Here is a 14,515-nt window from a genome sequence, read left to right on the forward strand (position 1 = left end):
CACACCAGAGTGCGACATCCGAGCTTTGGCCAATCCAGAAAAATCGAGCTTTCGCTTTGGCCAGAGTTTTCTTTACACCAAAGTGTCCGCCGGTCGTAGAGTTGTGAATGCTGCGAATACTGTCATCAATGAGTGCCTCAGGAACCACGAGCACGGGAACACCACTAGTCGTCTTCAACGTAAGTGCACCCTGATCAAGCTGCAAGCGATCAAAAAGGTGCCAAAATGCTCTCAGGGTAGGGCACTTACCCCACAAGGTAGATTTTGGTGGGCGTTTTGCACTGGATACCCACTGGCGGACGACGGCCAGTGTCTTGTCAGCTTCTTGCTGCTGCGCATAACTGGCTGCCATGATTTGGGTGAACAGCACGAAGTGTCCATCGCGTCGCTCAGCTCGCTCACAAGTACGACAATCCCCGCATGGCCGCCGTGATAGAGCGTCTGCATTACCGTGTTGGGTACCAGCACGGTGTTGAATGCGCATGTTGTACTGCTGCAGTCGCTCGATCCAACGGGCTATCTGTCCTTCTGGCTCTTTGAAGTTGCACAGCCAGATCAATGAAGCATGGTCCGTGCGCAGTAAGAATTCGCGCCCATGCAAGTAGTGATGAAAGTGTTTGGTGGCTTTCACTACCGCTAGTAACTCTCGTCGTGTGACGCAGTAGTTGCGCTCGGCCGGCTGCAAGGTTTTGCTGTAGTACTCGATGACACGTTCAACGCCCTCTTGGATTTGGCTAAGAACTGCGCCCACGCCGCTGTCGGAGGCATCAGTATCCAGTATGAACTCGCCAGTTTCACTTGGAAACGCCAGTATGGGAGCCGATGTCAGCTTAGTTTTCAGCGACTCAAAGGCGCCAGTAGCTGCTTCGTCCCATAAAAAGTCACGCTTAGCCTCTGTCAACGCGTGTAGCGGTCGTGCAATGGTAGAAAAATCTGCAATAAATTTGCGATAATATGAGCAGAGTCCTAGAAAAGATCTGACTTCGGTTTTGTTTAACGGAGTTGGCCATGTGACCACTCTTTCAATTTTCGATGCGCTGGCCTTCAGGCCACTGCGACCAACCACGTGGCCAAGATAGTCAACTTCAGATTGGAAGAAGTTGCATTTTTGGGGGTTCATCTTCAGTCCAGCTTCTGCGAGGCGACGAAAAATGTCTTCCAGATGCTTTAAGTGGTCTTCTTCTGTACGCGAATGCGCGATGGCGTCGTCCAGGTAGACCAAGATGGATTTCCAGGCCACATCTGAGAATAGGCCATCCATCAGACGCTCAAACGTGGCGGGGGCATTGCATAGCCCAAACGGCATGACGTTGAATTCAAAAAGTCCAGCGTCGCACGCAAAAGCCGTTTTTGGACGCGACTGTTCGTCCATTTCGACTTGCCAATATCCGCTTTGCAAGTCCATAGTAGAGAACCAGCGGGAACCATGTAGCGTGGCCAATATGTCGTCCATTTTTGGCAAAGGATAGGAATCCTTCATGGTTACGTCATTAAGTCGGCGATAGTCTACACAGAAACGGATGGACCCATCTTTCTTTTTGACGAGCACTACGGGAGATGACCATGGACTTGTGGACGGTCGAATAACACCCCGAGCGCTCATATCCTCAACCAGTTTGTAGACCACGTCTTTACGGGCCAGTGGAATTCTACGAGATGGCTGTTTTATTGGGCGCGCTTGGCCGGTGTCAATGTTGTGCTTGGTGGAGCCGGTGCGTCCCAAATCGCTGGTTTTCCACGCGAAAACGTGGTGATATCTGTGCAGTAGTTCCAGTAACGATTGTCGCAGAGATGGCGGCAGCCCATCGTCAATTAGAGAATCCCAGTTTTCGATGTCAGGAGGAACCGCGGGCCGCGGATCGTCGTGCAGCACACTTGCTGGCTCCAGGCGGCCCAGCGCAGCAAAAGCCGGAAGTACTTGCTCCTGTGCAGTCAAATTCAGCAATCGCAATGTCATATCTCCCTTAGTCGTATCCACAAGCGTGCGGCCAACCATAACGCCAGGCGGCAGCTCAGACTGGGCAGCCGGCTCTATAATCACGCTCCCTTGAGGTTCGACTGCGGCACAGGTGATTCGCACAGATACGTCACAGCTTGGTGGCAGACAAACTGGCGATGTAAGGTACAGCATGTTGTCTACGGCTCGCCCTGGGGGGAAAAGAGGAATGGCGCTGCCGCCAAATGTTAGACACAGCCTTCTGTTGTAGCAAGAAATCAATGCCGATCAAGCTGGGTGTGTCGCCACCAACAAGAAGGAAGTCATGGCCAAGTGTTCGCTTGCCAAGCCGAAATCTTACTGTTGCTCGCTTGGTAGCTCGAAATGTTTCGGCAGACGGTCCTTTCAGCACCACATCGCAAGGCGTAGTCTGCATTGGTTGGTTCACATGCCTGTAGTTTAGCAGCGAAACGGCGGCTCCTGTATCTACAACCATAGGCACGGGGCGATCCTGTAGGATCACGACGCAGTGCAGGCTTTGGCTGCCTTCCGTATGGACTGGAAATAGAGTTGAAGCCACTTTTGGCGTGTCGCTTGTCGTAGCCACGGAAGCTGGTGCCTGATACTCGACGGTCTGACTGGAAGTTTCCGTCTCGCCAGCTGCCTTATTGTTGACCTCGTGGGCTTCTCGGAAAAGCGCAGCTAATACGCTTTCCTTCTCCTGGATGCTGTCTGACACAGGTGCTAGGGGAGTGCCTACTACAGGAACGGAAGCATCGACGATGACAGGTTTTACATCAACTGGCGGCGGCTGCGATACGGGCGAGGCGCTGATGAAAGATGCCAATTCCCGCCTCAGAGAACTGGCATCCGCACATTTCCCGCCGAGTTTCCTCGAGGCGGTTGAGCAGCCTCACGTTTACCTTTCCGGGGGCGTCTCTTTCGTGCTGGTATCAACACTGGTGGCCTACTTTGCTCGACCTGGAATATGGGCTTACTTGTCTTATGGATGCATTGAGTGTACACCCGATTAGCTATTCCGAGGGCTTCCGCCAGGTCGCGGGGCCCTTGCGCGGCCAAAGTGCTTTGCGAAGCCGACTCACGAACTCCTTCTACGAACTGTCGCACGAGTGTCAAATTAAGCAGCGCTTCAGGTACGCTGCCGAACGCTCTTTGCGCCAAGTGCTCCAGATCCAGCGCAAAATCCTCCAGAGTCTCGCGCAGGTTCTGCCGCCGACCATAAAATTGTTGAAGGTATGACTCCTGACTGGGCGTGAACCATCTTCGCATGGCTGTGCAAAGTGTGTCATAGGGTGGGCCTGGCCAGCCGGGCAATGTGTTGTATAGCTTTAGTGCGCGTCCTTTGAGGTTCAACGCGACGCCGATCCGCCTCTCCTCATCAGTCCAGCCATAAAATTCGGCCAACGTGTCCACTATGCGCTCATAGTCCGGCCACGGCGAGTTGCCATCGTAGGCGGGCAGCATACTGGGGCTGAACGGAGGGCGCTGACCTCCAACAGTGTCAAAACATAACTCAAAGGGTCTGCCTGATCTGGCAGCGCTGTGGGGGAATTGTGAGGCTGTGCGCGATGGGTGGCGGCCCTGTAGAAAGCGGTCACTCGCTAGTGGGGGCTGCGGTGCCGACAGATGTGCAGCGGATTGCCATTCAGGGCCAACGGCAGCAGACCAAGCAGCTTGCGGCGTCTTCGATTGGTAACAGTCATTACGCACAGTCTTCTCTCCTGCGGCCGGAGCGTTGTTTGACAGCGGTGGGCATCCGAGCGTCGACAAAAGTTGACTGGGCAACTGCATGGCGCGCTGCGGTTCCGGAGACACATTTTCAGCCAGAGCGTCTCCGTTTATTACCATCCGTTGTCCCATCGTCTGTTCGTTGGTCGTAGCTTGGGCCGCAGCATTAAATGCAGCAGATATAGCCGCGTGCGCCATGGAGCCAGCACTTTGGTGCTGGTGCGCGTCTCGATCCGGCGTGGACGTGGTGGGCGCTGGCAGCTGCATTCCTAGCGTAACAGGTTGGTTCCCACGTGTCCACGTTGAATAGGACGACGGCGGCTGTATTTCCAACCGCTGGAGCATTGCATGGGCTGCTGCCTGAGTGGCCTCTCTGGTTGGCACGTCAGTGTTTAAAGCAGCAGCCAGATGCGGTGCGGCAGACTCCTGATCATTCCCTCCTGTGTTCGGCATAAGCGCAGAGAGGACTCCTATTAAAACACGTAGCATGTTTTGGGTAACTTCTCGCCATGTCTCGTGCATGGCCTTCACTGTTTGGCTCAAGCTATCGATGGCTTGCCAACACTTATCGTTTGCTTTATTTTTAGTTTTCGGCATTTTGTGTGGCTAGGATCCCTCGCGGTAATCGAACATAACCCCACATCTGACACCAATGTAGCGTAAATCGCCCTTTGGCCGAGCGGTGACCGACGATTTGCTACGCAAAACAATAGCGGGCAGGTGTGTAAAGCAGCAGGGACCGGCAGCGTGGCGGCTGGCGAAGTGGCTGCAGCAACAAATCTGTATAGCGGAGGCGCTCGTGGCGCTCGTCGACGCTTGTCAGAGAAGGGTCCACTTTCAAAGAATTAACAGCAGCGCCAAACAAATAATTGCGCCGTTCAACTCAGCTTTCCTTTACTTCACTTTATTAGCCTTCAATGGCGATCAAAACAGGCAGATGGCCCAAATACTTAAGGATTTAATTTACACATATGGAGATGCTTAAAAGATCCGCATCAGCGGAGAACACAACCGTGTCGGTCCAGCGCAAACCAGGAAGAGAACAACTTCTTAAAGTTAGTTGCGGTTGAAGCCTTGAAGTTGGCTGCGGCAGCATGGATCTTATAAAAACAGCTGTTGATAGGTGGCGCAAGTGGGCGTATCGATAAGCGCAAATCGATACTTGAGCGCCAAGCTCGCAGTTTGAACTATGCACTACCAATTTGCATTACAGTATTTTTGTTACTTTCCCCTTTTGTGAACAACCTCGATGCATATGCTACTGGTAGCTGTGTTCCATTATGATTTTGAGGCAGTACAGTTCCACTCGCATCCGTTGTTATGCAAAATTCTTTGCTAAAATCTGGGTACTGCAATAACGTAGGCTTCATCAACTGGACTTTCAAATATTCGAATGCTTTTTGACATTCATCTGTCCACTCAAACTTAACATTCTTTCTTGCCGCGAATAATCGGCGAAATTTTTTATAAAACGTCTATAATAATTGCAGAATGCAACGAATCTTCTAGCGCTATCAGCGTCCGTTGGGACTGGGTACCTTTCTATGACATCATATTTCTTGCTGTCTGGCAAAATACCCTTATCAGTACACTTATGGCCCAAAAAGGTTACCTCGTGCCTGAAGAATGAGCACTTTTCGGGGTGCAATTTAAGGTTGTCTTTTCTACACAAATCAAAAACGCTTGAAAGATTCTTAATCATATGTTTTTCTGAACACCCGATGACAATCAGGTCATCCATATATAAGAATACCTGAGTGGGTTCTATACCCGAAAATGCGATTGTCATCATTCTTTGAAAGGAATTTGGTGCTATCTTTAAACCATATGGTAATCGCGTGAAGCGATAAGAGCCATTGCTCGTAGAAAAAGACGCTTTCCTCAAGCTCTATCTGATGAAATCCTGACATCAGATCCAAACATGAAAAGTACTTAGCTCTACCCAATTGATCGAGAATATCATCAATTCTGGGCAATGGAAATTTGTCGGACAAGATTTTTTTATTGATCTGGCGATAGTCAATCACCAAACACCATCTTTTACTATCCGAACCCGGCAATGATTTCTTTGGGATTATTAATAATGGACTATTGTAGTCTGAGACTGACGGTTCTACTATTTTGTCTTTTATTAGTTTCTCGACTTGTTTTTCTGCCTCTTCTTTTTGGCTATGTGGAATTCTATGTATAGTTCTTAATATAAACAGGTTCATCGTCTTTCATTCTTATCTTTTGCTTATAGAAATTATTTTATTATTATTATTTATTATTATTTGTTGATATCGATTCGGTTTCAATATATTTGCTGCATAGTTCCGTAAGAGCGGGTTTAAGCTGTGGCGGAAAATTTTTACTTAGTTTATCCAAGACCTCAACGTGATTGCTGTTCGTGTTCAAAATTTACTGAGTTTAATTGAATGATTGCATTTTTATCTGTGGTATTCAAAATTCGGACAAAAATATTTTTAGAGTCTGCAATGGAGTTTCCAATGTATACTCCGTTTTGAATTTCCTGATTTGGTATGAATATACTTGTATACCTGTTTGCAGTCTTTATGGCAATTTTTCGGACGACTTCGGATCTTGCTGGCAAAATTGGGAAACTATTTTAAAGTGTATTATGTATTGGGATTTTTATCGAGTGATCAATATTGTTAGGTCTCAGTATGAGCCAATCACTCTCCAGATTTAAGTCTATTTGACAATTATATTTCTTCATAAAATCTATACCTATTACTCCATCGTATGGAATCAGAAAGTCTGAATCTACTATATGAAAGTTATGAGGGACGGCATAGGGCGTTGAAAGAAGGTCTATCAGTGCCGACCCTTTGGAATTGATTTTTCCCTCACCTATACCGAACAACTGAGTAACATTTTTATAATCTACGTTATCAAATGAGTCTGTATCCTCCTTAATTAAAGAAACATCTGCACCTGTATCAACCAACAATGTCCACAACTTATCTAATGCCTCATTTTTCAATGAAATGTAAAGATTGAAATTAAGATTTATAGCGTGAACCGTTTGTTCTACTGTTTTATGGTTTTGTTTTAATGGTTTTTATTGGTTATCCGACTCGGTTGGCACCAGTCGGACATTGTTATTCTGTCTTCTGTTATTGGTGTTATTATAACCACCATAATTATTGCTGTTATAGTTATTTCCACCGCGATAGTTGTTATCACCTCTGGCTCTCTGATTGTCATTAAAACGTCTATTTATTTGCCGGTTTTTATAATACAAAATTGTATCAGTTCGTCAAGTTGCTTCAGTACAACTATTGACAAACTTGGAAACGGCCCCATTCATATTGTTGAATTGGCCAGCCTCCATTACCAGCTTTACCCTGTCAATGGGACAATTCTTTATCAATGAAAGTCCATCGTTTATGAATGCACTCTCTAGAGACTTTGTCAGCTTTTCTACCTCTTGGGTATACTGATCTTGCTCTTCTGTTGAAGGTTCAGCAGTTTGGCTGTAATAACCTCAACTGAGTCACCTTTTACAGTGGTAGAACGTTTGCAAACAATTTCAGCAATTGAGTTTTCACTGCTAATTAAATTGCGTGCGTTGCCTTTAAGCTTTGTTTTTATTAACTGAACTGCCGTTGACTCGTGTGTCTCTTTAATTGAGTCCACCAACTGCAAAGCGTCCAAGAAGTTTCTCAAATTTTCGGCTTTGCCATCAAACTCCGGTATCAGAGATGACGCCGTCTTTAAAAATTGTATCTGCGTCTGCGACATTTTTTGCAATTGCGGGCTGTTTTCTATTGTATTAAAGTTATCAGCCGCTTCGCTTCTTGAGGGGCTGTTATTAGGAGGAAGTCCGCTTTTGGAATCTTCTTCCGAAATTATGCTTACGTATGCCGTATTCGGCGATTTTGACCTGGGAATTATTGACATTACTTCGTCCTCATCCACGGCTATATATGTCGATGCACTACATGTGGCAAGTGTATATCCAAGCCATGTCTTTCTCTGATAGCGAGCAGTTGTTCTCTTAGACGTTTGACAACGGGTGAAGCCTGAGTCCAATGGACACCCGTAAGCCTAGATTTTCTTTCTAGAAATATCTCTCGAATCTCGTTATAATAATGCACTACTTTGATGGTGTGATTATTCAATGTACCTATCTGAATTGGCCTTTTTTGAGTGAGGCTTTTGTACGATTTATCGAACTCAGCCCTCAGCTCATTTACTTTCATGCATATACAAGGGGCTTTCCAAAGTAAACAGGACATGTGGCAACCTCATTCGCCACCATTGGTAACGCTTCCGATGGCAACTCCGATGGCAAGACATTCGATCTCATCTATCGACGCTACATCCGTGCCGCGCTACAACACGTAAAATATTGAATATTATCTTGTAAACTATTGTATTAAATAAAGTGTATATAATACTAATAGATGGCTCTTACATTCGCCATAATGGTGACCCCAACAATTTTGAATCATACGTAAAACTAAAACGTTTCACATTGTAGCGCATGAAACAACTTAGATACGACCTACGCTCCCTTACACGAAAAAAACTAATTTTCCAAGACGAACCTTCTACAAGCAACATGAGTGAGTTGGAACAGGCAATCAAGGATCAGCTACGTTTGCTTCAAAGCGAAATGGACACATTACGTGCTGTTCAACAACCAAACAATGGGGCAAACCAATTTGCACCGCCACCGCAACGCTTGCAAATACAGGTACCCAAATTCACTCGCAGCAATCCACTGTGCTACTTGGATTGCGGTCATGCTACAAACTCGATTTGAAGGCGTCTGCAGCAGAAATGCTATATGGCGCACCGTTAAGATTGCCGAATGAATTCTTCGACGACATTGATGTTGTTTCGCAGCCATATGCGACAAGTACGCCCAACAGCAACATCGCATCACATCCGAGACAAATTATTCTTGCAAAAAGGAATCAACGACTGTACACAAATGTTCATAAGAGTTGATTCCGTCAAACAGCCGTTGCAGCCGCCATATACTGGTCATCAAGAAAGATGGTAAAGAAGTAGCGATTTCCATAGACAGACTCAAGCCGGCTTTCGTGGTCAAGGTCGATGCTGACAAATCACTCAAACTTCAAAAATCTGAGTCCAAGACAACACGCACCTACGAAAAACATTTTCGAGTACGGTTTTCCCAGCCTTTACCGTGACAGGTTTTCTAGAAGGGGAGCACTGTGGCAACCTCATTCGCCACCATTGGTAACGCTTCCGATGGCAACTCCGATGGCAAGACATTCGATCTCATCTATCGACGCTACAGCCTTGCCGCGCTACAACACGTAAAATATTGAATATTATCTTGTAAACTATTGTATTAAATAAAATGTATATAATACTAATAGATGGCTCTTACATTCGCCATAGACTTTTTGAATCTAGCGCCAGCTGGTGGCGCTATCTATATGTCGACTGGTGCGTTAGAATCTGCTATCTTTATCAATTGTTCAGTGCGTTTTAAGTGTCAGTATGTTTGTGTTATCGGTGCGAAAATGAGCTTCGAACTAAGAGCCAACATTAAATTTTGTTTTAAAATTGGTAAAACTTTTACCGAAACGTTTCAATTGATGGAACAAGTTTATGGCGATGATTGCCTATCCCGTAGCAGAGTGCACGAGTGGTTTCAACATAAATGACGATCAACATGTGGGCCAATCAAAATTCGTGATCACCGAAAATTCCATCGAAACTGTGCGTGAATTCATCAAAAATCAGCCGAAATCATCATTGAAATTGATAGAAATGGAATTGAACATCTCCAAAACATCGATTTATCGTATTTTGACCGAATAATTGGGCTTACGAAAGGTGTGTGCACGGTTTGTTCCGCACAAATTGACTGACGACCAAAACTTGCTCAGAATCCAACATTCGAAGGACATCATTAAAGAGGTCAAAAAGGACAAAAACTTTCTTTACAATATTGTGACTGGTGACGAAACGTGGTGTTTCAAATATGATCCCGAAACGAAACGCCAGAGTGCTGAATGGAAGGCACCGGACGAGCTGAAACCCAAAAAATTGCGCATGGAGAAGTATAACATGAAGACAAAGCTGATTTGTTTTTATGATTCTAAGGGTTTGTTCCACCCGGCTAAAACGTTAATGCGATATTCTACCTTGGAGTTTTGAAGCGTTTGGTGCGCCGTATTCGACGTGTTCGGCCCGAATATCGCGAAGATGAAAGTTGGCGTTTGTTGCACGATAATGCACCGTCTCATAGATCGACGCTTGTGACCGATTATTTGACCATTAACCACTCGCCGTATTCACCTGATATGGCCACGTTTCTGTAGCTGATCTATTCCTGCCTGACCAGACTTATACTATTGCTATTCATCCATAGCAGTGGTAGAACAAAACGGTTTTTTTTTAGAATGTTCTTTTTTTCTTTAAATTTACATGGCATACATTTTTTGCCTTTATTATTTTTTTCTTGTTCTTTTTGAACTTTCAAAAATTACTTAGCATCTGCTTTAATTTTGGTTTACATTGATCCCTACCTAGTTTGTATCTTTACGGGCCATTTGCAGGGACAGCTCGTAATTATTGTAATTTCTTAAAATTTTTCTTATAATAGAGAAGTGTACTTATATATTTGTTAACTCAATTATGCACTACATATTGTGCATTACAAATTTGTATTTTTTCCTTAATCATTAATTTTTCTGCTGCTTTGCTTTCCTCGACGGTTGTTTAGCGCCTATGGGCTCAGGCGGTGCCGGTGCTGGTCATCGCACAAGCTTGGCCACCTTAAAACGGTTGGCGGCACCGACAGGTTCTCAATATCTGCTGGAACGGGTTGTAATCACTGCGTGTGCTTGCATGTGCACTCGCAAGGTGGTGTGAACAGTGGACCCTCGCAGTCCGTTGGGCCAAGTTTTTTGCAGACGGATTCCTCTTTATACCCTGTACCCGTAGGGTAAAAATGGTATATTAGGTTTGTGCAAAGTGTGTAACATGCAGAAGGAAGCATCGCCGACCCCATAAAGTATATATAATCTGAATCAGCATGACGAGAGAAATCGATCTAGACATGTCCGTCCGTCCGTCTGTCCGTCCGTCCGTCTGTCCGTCCGTCTGGATGAACGCAAGGATCTCAGAAACTATAAAAGCTAGAATAACCAAAGTTGCCAGATTCGCCTAGATCCAAGAAAGGACGAGTTTATTTTATTTTTTGGAATTTCCCCCGCTACAGAATTTCGTCAACCTAAACATAAACCAAACTTTGCACACACAATTTATTTATAATTATCTACTGTTGTTTACAATTTTATTCAATTTGGTCAATTCTAAGAAAAGTTATTAGCGAAAGAAATTCTCGCCAGTACCCATTGATTAACAACACTAACATTCATATAAACGACAAGACAAAATTACAACAAATATTTGTTCAACATTATTTAAAAAGTATCCGTCCTGAAAAGCCAGCTACTAAATGTCAGTTAAAATTAAATCTAAACAATGTAAAGCCTTTTCACTTCAAACCTAGACGCTTATCATACAAAGAAAAAGAACAAGTGCAACAAATTATAGACGAGCTATTAGAAAAGAAAATTATAAGGCCAAGTCATTCTGAATATGCGTCACCGGTTGTACTAGTAAAAAAAAAGAGTGGAGACATTCGGTTATGTGTAGATTATAGGACGCTTAACAAAGTTACACCCAAAGATAATTACCCACTGCCACTAATCGAGGATCTTATTGATAAACTAGCAAACAAGGAAATTTTTACATTGTTAGACTTAAAGAGCGCATTCCACCAGATAGATGTTCATCAAGATTCAGTTAAGTACACATCCTTCGTGACTCCGTTAGGCCAGTTTGAATACTCCAAAATGCCCTATGGCCTAAGAAATGCGTCAGCAACATTCCAGCGATTTGTCAACTATGTATTCGATGATATGATTAGACTAGGAAAAGTTGTCATATACTTAGATGACATCATGATTGCGTCGAAATCAGTTGAAGAACATCTTAGTACGCTAACGGAAGTATTTAAAAAATTAACATTAAATAAATTAGAGTTGAGACTAGACAAATGTAAATTTATGGAAGATAAATGCGAATATTTAGGCTATATAATCTCGAAAGAAGGAATACAGCTAGATAAGAAAAATATTGAAGCCATAACTAATTTTCCAATTCCTAAAAACTCCAAAGAAATCCATAGCTTCCTAGGGCTCTGTTCCTATTTTAGAAAATTTATCAAAGAATTTTCTATACAGGCCAAACCACTGTATAACATTATTAAAATGAATTCCAAATTTCAATTCAATGAAGAAGAAATACAATGTTTTGAAAAACTTAAGCAAAAATTAATTCACGCACCAATGCTCTCTATATATGATCCTTCACGCGAAACTGAGCTACATTGCGACGCCAGTTCAATCGGATTTGGGGCAATATTATTGCAAAAAAAAACTTGACATCAAAATGCATCCAATATTTTATTTTTCGAAGAGAACTACTGAGTGTGAAGCAAAATATCACAGTTTTGAATTAGAAACGCTGGCCATAATTTACGCGTTACGAAGATTTAAGATTTATCTGCATGGAAAAAAATTCAAAATAATAACAGATTGTAACTCATTATCGTTAACCTTAAGCAAAAAGGAAATTAATCAAAGAATTGTCGTTGGGCCTTGGAGCTCGAAAACTATGACTACGAAATTGTCCATAGAGATGGACAGAAAATGAAGCACGTTGATGCGCTAAGTAGAATATCCAATATACTTGTATTGGAAGAGAATACGATTGAACAAAATCTTTCCATTTGTCAAAACGAGGACACGGTTATATGCAACATACGCAAACAATTAGAAGAAAAAGAAAGCAATCTGTATGAAATGAGAAACGGACTAATTTACCGCAAATTCAAAGGCAGAATACTATTTTATGTACCTAATAATATGGAACGAAACATTTTAACACTTTATCATGACCAAATGGGACACAGAGGGTGTGAAAAAGTATACAATGCAATAACAAAGTCCCAGGTTAACTGAAAAAATCAAAGAACACATACGAAATTGTCTAAAATGCATAACATATTAACCGAAACTTGGTAAACGTGAAGGTTTACTATGCAGCATTCCTAAAGGTGATACACCATTTGAAATGCTGCATATTGATCATTTTGGGCCCATAAAATCACAAAAAGGACAAAAGAGACATGTACTACTAGCAGTGGATGCCTTTTCGAAGTTTGTTAAACTGTATGAAACAAAATCTACGGACTCTAAAAGTACAATTAAACATTTATCCGATTATTTCAAAGCATATAGCAGACCCAAGACTATAGTTTCTGACCGTGGAAGTGCATTCACTTCAAAGGATTTCGAAGAATTTTTATTGGCTAACAACGTAAAACACATAAAAGTAGCAACAGGTTCTCCACAAGCGAATGGACAAGTGGAACGTATAAATAGATGTTTAGGACCAATGTTGGCTAAATTAACAAGTGCAGGAACCACAAAATCATTAGATAATATACTTCCAGAAATAGAGTTTGCCTCACACAACACTTTGCACAAAAGCACGGGCACCACCCCAAGTGAGTTATTATTCGGAGTAAGTCAAAGAGGAATTATCATAGACTTCTTAAAACAGCTAGACGACAGAAAACAAGATATAAATCTTATTGAAAGTAGGTCCAAGGCTAGAGAAATTATGGAAAAAAGTCAAAAGTACAATGAACTATATAAAAACAAACGTAGAATCCATAAAACATATAGAAAAGGAGACTACGTAGCTTTAAAAAATGTTGTGAGCATACCCGGAGCATGCAAAAAAATAATACCAAAATATAAAGGACCGTACAAAGTTAATGAGATACCACCAAATAACAGATATGTTGTATCAGATGTCGAAGGATTTCAATTAGCACAGGTGCCTTACAAAGGAATCTGGGAAGCAGCCAATATGAAACCATGGATGAATATGGAAAATAATACGTCAGAAAAAGTAAGTGAAAAGTCAGATTCAGAGGAAGAAATTGAAAGTTATATGTCAGAAAAAGTATGTGAAAAGTCAGATTCAGAGGAAGAAATTGAAAGTTATGTGTCAGAAAAAGTAAGTGAAAAAAAGTAAGGTCAGATTCAGAGGAAAAAATTTAAAGTTATATGTCAGAAAAAGTAAGTGAAAACCCAGATTCAGAGGAAGAAACAGAATATTATATGTTAGATAAAGCGAGTGAAAGATTAGACTTAAAGGAAGAAAAAGAAAAGACAATGTCAAGTAAGGGAAGAATAAAATCAGGAAATAGGAATACTAAACCAATATTAGAACAGAAAGATAATGTAGCGCAAAATGTAGTAAAAGAAGTCGAAGCTGGTGAACCAACAAAATCAATCAAAGGATCAATAGTAGATATAGGAAATCCTAAACCTGAATCAGAATATGAATCTTACAATTCAGACGAAGAAAGTGAAAAGGCTAGTTTAAAAAACAGGTGCAAAAAATATAAAAAACAAGTAAAAACGCTAAAGTCGGGTGTCCCGACTTTGAAATACTCTGTACATATGTTTACAATAATTATAGAAAATAAAAAAAAAAAATAAAAAAAAATTGGATCGATTTTACCTCTCTCGGTATTCGAACTCACGTAAAGGGTGTATAATTGCACATTTACATAGCAATTGCATCTGTGTGAGTGTATGTATGCCTATGCGCATCTATTCGTGTCTGTGTAAGCATTTTCGCAGTCAACCAAACAGCAACATCAACAACAGCCGCGGGCAGCGCTTGAGCAGCGCTGCAGCAGCAAATATATTTATGGCTATAACTTCTTGGTAAATCGGTCTATTATAGTGA

This window comes from Scaptodrosophila lebanonensis, unplaced genomic scaffold (genome assembly GCF_003285725.1).
Source record: "Scaptodrosophila lebanonensis strain 11010-0011.00,11010-0021.00 unplaced genomic scaffold, SlebRS2 tig00000112-arrow-arrow-pilon, whole genome shotgun sequence".
Lineage (NCBI taxonomy): Eukaryota > Metazoa > Arthropoda > Insecta > Diptera > Drosophilidae > Scaptodrosophila > Scaptodrosophila lebanonensis.